Raw genomic sequence first — 4786 nt, 5'->3', positions numbered from 1 at the left:
GAGGCTGCCACAGGCGATCATCCGATCGAGGTCCACTGTTGCTGCTGTCCGGGTGGACTCCTAGGTGGCATCGGTGTGGGGCGGGGAGTGGCCTTGGTGCGTTGTGGCTCGGCAGGTCTGCCCATTTGTTTGCCATGTCCTTGGCATGTTTCATGTGCTTCCTTCTTGGGATGCAAGAGGTGGAAGTCATAAAAGTTTTACATGATATCTTGACATCTCTTTGACTTGATGGTGTTTAGGTTGGCTCTCGGTAAGAGAGCGCCTGGAATGCCCTTTGAAGTGGGAGGGTGCTACCTGGTTGATCCTGCCAGTAGTCATATGCTTGTCTCAAAGATTAAGCCATGCATGTCTAAGTATGAACTAATTCAGACTGTGAAACTGTGGATGGCTCATTAAATCAGTTATAATTTTTTTTATGGTACCATACTACTCGGATAAACGTAGTAATTCTAGAGCTAATACGTGCACCAAGTCCCGACTCTTTGGAAGGGATGCATTTTTTAGATAAAAGGCCAGCGTGGGCTTGCCCACTTCTCCGGTGAATCATGATAACTCGACGGATCGTACATCCCTTGTTCTGGCGATGCTTCATTCAAATTTCTATCCTATCAACTTTCGATGGTAGGATAGAGGCCTACCATGGTGGTGATGGGTGACAGAGAATTAGGGTTCGATTCCAGAGAGGGAGCTTGAGAAAGGGCTACCACATCCAAGGAAGGCAGCAGGAGCACAAATTACCCAATCCTAACATGGGGAGGTAGTGACAATAAATAACAATACTGGGCTCATCGAGTCTGGTAATTGGAATGAGTACAATCTAAATCCCTTAACGAGGATCCATTGGAGGGCAAGTCTAGTGCCAACAGCCGCGGTAATTCCAGCTCCAATAGCGTATATTTAAGTTGTTGCAGTTAAAAAGCTCGTAGTTGGATCTTGGGTCATAAGGGTCGGTCTGCCTACTCGGTGTACACCTGCCCTTCCGTCCCTTTTGTCGGCAGCGTGCTCCTGGCCTTAATTGGTTGGGTCACGGTTCCGGCGCTGTTACTTTGAAAAAATTAGAGTGCTCAAAGCAAGCTTATGCTCTGAATACATTAGCATGGAATAACGTGATAGGAGTCTGGTCCTATTGTGTTGGCCTTCGGGACCGGAGTAATGATTAATAGGGATTGTCGGGGGCATTCGTATTTCATTGACAGAGGTGAAATTCTTGGATTTATGAAAAATGGACCACTACAAAAGCATTTGCCAAGGATGTTTTCATTAATCAAGAACGAAAGTTGGGGGCTTGAAGACGATCAGATACCGTCCTAGTCTCAACCATAAACGATGCCGACCAGGGATCGGCGGATGTTGCTCTAAGGACTCCACCAGCACCTTCTGAGAAATCAGAGTGTTTGGGTTCCGGGGGGAGTATGGTCGCAAGGCTGAAACTTAAAGGAATTGACGGAAGGGCACCACCAGGAGTGGAGCCTGCGGCTTAATTTGACTCAACACGGGGAAACTTACTAGGTCCAGACATAGTAAGAATTGACAGATTGAGAGCTCTTTCTTGATTCTATGGGTGGGTGTGCATGGCCCTTCTTAGTTGGTGGAGCAATTTGTCTAGTTAATTCCGATAACGAACGAGACCTCAGCCTGCTAACTAGCTACGCGGAGGTTCCCCTTCGCGGCCAGCTTCTTAGAGGGACTATGGCCGTTTAGGCCATGGAAGTTTGAGGCAATAACAGGTTTGTGATTCCCTTAGATGTTCTGGGCCACACGCGCGCTACACTGATGCAGCCAACGAGTTTTTATTCCTGGTTCAGAGGATCGGGAAATCTTCTCAAATTGCATCGTGATGGGGATAGACCATTGCAATTATTGGTCTTCAACGAGGAATTCCTAGTAAGCGTGTGTCATCAACTCATGTTGACTACGTCCCTGCCCTTTGTACACAACGCCCGTGGCTCCTACCGATTGAATGATCCGGTGAAGTGTTCGGATTGCGTCGACGATGGTGGTTCGCTGCCGTAGACATCGTGAGAAGTTCATTGAACCTTATCATTTAGAGGAAGGAGAAGTCGTAACAAGGTTACCGTAGGTGAACCTGCGGTAGGATCATTGATAGCAGGGGTTTTATTTTTTGGTTCGGGTTGGTTGGGTGTCGATTGCAATGTGGGACTTTGTGGTGCGTCTCTAGGGGAGCGGGTTTGGTGTTTGGCGGGAACATCATTGGTTGCTTGTCTCGAGGTAACGCTTGTTTTTTCGTGTGTGCTTGCAAGCCATGCTTGTGCTTGTCCCACCCATCCTTTGTTTTTCTCCCCCCCAATGTGTTTCTGTAGGGGGTTCGGAAGCCTATTTCTTGGGATCCCTTCCAACGATCTGTTCGGTCGGGCATGGTTGCTGCAGAGTTGAGGTGCTTGGTAAAAACGATGGATAAATTTGGACTCATTCGTAGCGGGCTTACATAGTTGGTTCTCTCGAAAAGGTGGCGGTGGTTGATGTGTTGCTTGGGTGAGATTTTTCGCTGGTGGTTGGGTCGAGGGAGTGGTTGCACGCGCGCCTGGTAGCTCAAACCTTCCGTGAGGCGAGATTTTCGGGGTGCGGTCAAGTATGGGATGGATGAAGAGCGTTTCAAGCCATTGGGCTGGCCACCCTAGTCCCTCCCGACCATTCCTCGACATGCCCTCATGGAAGGGTTGGGTGTCCAGGTAATGAAAAACCCATCCCTCGGACTGAGCTCCATCGAGATCGCAATTTTCCTCGCCGACGGGCATGAGGGTGGCAATCTTATCTCGTGACTTTGCCGTCGAGGGAATTCCTCGTCCTCTCATGAGCCACTCCCCTTCTGAGGGAAAAAGAAGTAGCGGGTTGTGTCTTTGTTCCTCCCTTTGGATTGTGGGTTTTTTGTGGTACTCGTGTCATTTCTTCGTTTCGTGGTGTGTGCTTTGCGAATGTCCCTCTCTCTAGTGTCCTTGCACCGCCGATGTATTTGTGGCTCGCGGCTTTCTCCAGCATTGAGTGTTGGCCTGTGACAACTCCTCTTTGGAGTTTGATTCTTTGACCCCCGTTGACTCTCTTGCTGGAAAGGTTGTTGGGTGTTTTGTACATGGAGGGGTGTAATAGCGGGGTGGGTTTGTGTTATGGGCAGCAGTCTATTTGTCATTTAAAGCCTTGTGCCGTTGGGTTGGGGGGGCTGTTTGCCTCTCAGTGACGTGCTCCAGACACTCGTCTCATCATGGCCCTTGTCTTTTCTATTGGTCAATTTTGGGTTGTGATTTATTTGCTTGGTTGTTTGATATGTTGTAAAGCTGGAAAGGGTGTTGTGATGAATGCATGTGGGAGGGTGTGAAGAGGTGGGACGCTTTTTTGATTGGCTGCCTTGTTTGATTTCTTTTTGGTTAGCGGACATCTTGCTCGGCGTGTTGTTGAGCTTCTCTCTTTTCTTGGGATCTTTGTTTTTTTGGTGTTGTTTTCTTCCCTTCTTCCTTTTGCCCCTAGCCTTACGGAGGAGAGGTGGGATTGTTGTGGATTGGTGTTCGGAAAGGACGAAAAGCAGTGCGAGTTTGCAGGGTGGCCACCCTAGTCCTTCTCAATCACCGTCCCCTGCAGTTCCCCCCTTTTTCCAAAGGCGCGGGGCTTGGGAAGCTTGTTCTCTGTTTGAGCCTCCCCTTGTGAGCCGGTAGCCACATTTGATATCTCTTGCTTTCCTGTTGTTTTCTTCCCTTCTTGCTTTTGGCCCCTTAGCTTTACGGAGAAAAGGTGGGATTGTTGTGGATTGGGGTTCAGGAAGGACCAAAAGCAGTGCGAGTTCCGAGGGTGGCCACCCTAGTCCTTCTAGATCGTCGTCCCCTGCAGTTCCCCCCCTTTTTGCGAAGGCACGGGAGTGGGGAAGCTTGTTCCCTGTTTGAGCCTCCCCCTGTGAGCCGGTGGACGCATTTTATATCTCTCTTTCTTTCATGTTGTTTTCTTCCCTTCTTTTGGCCCTAGCTTTACGGAGAAAAGGTGGGATTGTTGAGGATTGGTGTTCGGGAAGGATGAAAAGTAGTGAGAGTTCCCAGGGTGGCCACCCTAATCCTTCTCGATCATCATCCCCTATAGTTCCCCCCTTTTTGCGAAGGCACGGGGTTGGGGACGCTTTTTCTCTGTTTGAAGCCTCCTCCCATGTGAGTCGGTAGCCACGGTTGATATATCCCTTTCTCTCTTGTTGTTCTCTTCCCTTCTTCCTCGTGGCCCCTAGCTTTACGGAGAAAAGGTGGGATTGTTGTGGATTGGTGTTCTGGAAGGACGAAACGCAGTGCGAGCTCCCAAGGTGGCCACCCTCATCCTTCTCGATCGTCGTCCCCTTCAATTCCCCCCTTTTGCTGAAGGCACGAGGCTTGGGAGGCTTGTGCTTTGTTTTCTACCCTGTTCTCTTCCTTTCGGTCCCTAGCTCTACGGAGAAAATGGGGAATTGTTGTGGGCTGGTGTTGGGGAAGGGCTAAAAGCAGTGCGAGCTCCTGGGGTGGCCACCCTAGTCCTTCTCGATTGCTGTCCCACGCATTTCCCCCCTTTTTGCAAGGGCGTGGGGCTGGGGGGAGATTGTCCTCTGTTTGAGCCTCCCCCTGTGAGGGGGTTAGACACCTTTGTTTCTCTTTCTCTCATGCGTTTTTCCTCCTTTTGCCCCTTGGCCTTACATTTGTTGTGGGGGGTTGCCCCTATTCAGTTTTGTGGCCGATTTTTTGGTAATACGTGGAAACGACTCTCGACAACGGATATCTCAGCTCTTGTTACGATGAAGAATGTAGCGAAATGCGATACTTAGTGT

At 49.6% G+C, this 4786-nt stretch overlaps 2 non-coding genes across 2 annotated transcripts in view; both read left to right on the top strand.

Annotated features, from left to right (window-relative positions):
- Positions 1–291: 291 nt before the first annotated feature.
- Positions 292–2103, top strand: LOC149222093 (18S ribosomal RNA). Its single transcript, XR_016249909.1, has one exon. It is a non-coding gene; the product is annotated as an 18S ribosomal RNA (ribosomal RNA).
- A 2615-nt stretch (positions 2104–4718) lies between these two features.
- The window catches only part of LOC149222092 (5.8S ribosomal RNA), a 154-nt gene continuing 86 nt past the window's right edge, over positions 4719–4786 (top strand). The window contains exon 1 of the ribosomal RNA XR_016249745.1: positions 4719–4786. This exon is cut by the window's right edge and continues 86 nt beyond it. This is a non-coding gene — a ribosomal RNA (5.8S ribosomal RNA).

This window comes from Pinus tabuliformis, chromosome Q (genome assembly GCF_031772625.1).
Source record: "Pinus tabuliformis cultivar Carrire ecotype Pingquan chromosome Q, CPIR1, whole genome shotgun sequence".
NCBI classification, from domain to species: Eukaryota; Viridiplantae; Streptophyta; class Pinopsida; order Pinales; family Pinaceae; genus Pinus; species Pinus tabuliformis.
Note: the sequence above shows the minus strand (reverse complement) of the source record. Positions and strands in the feature narration are given on the sequence as shown.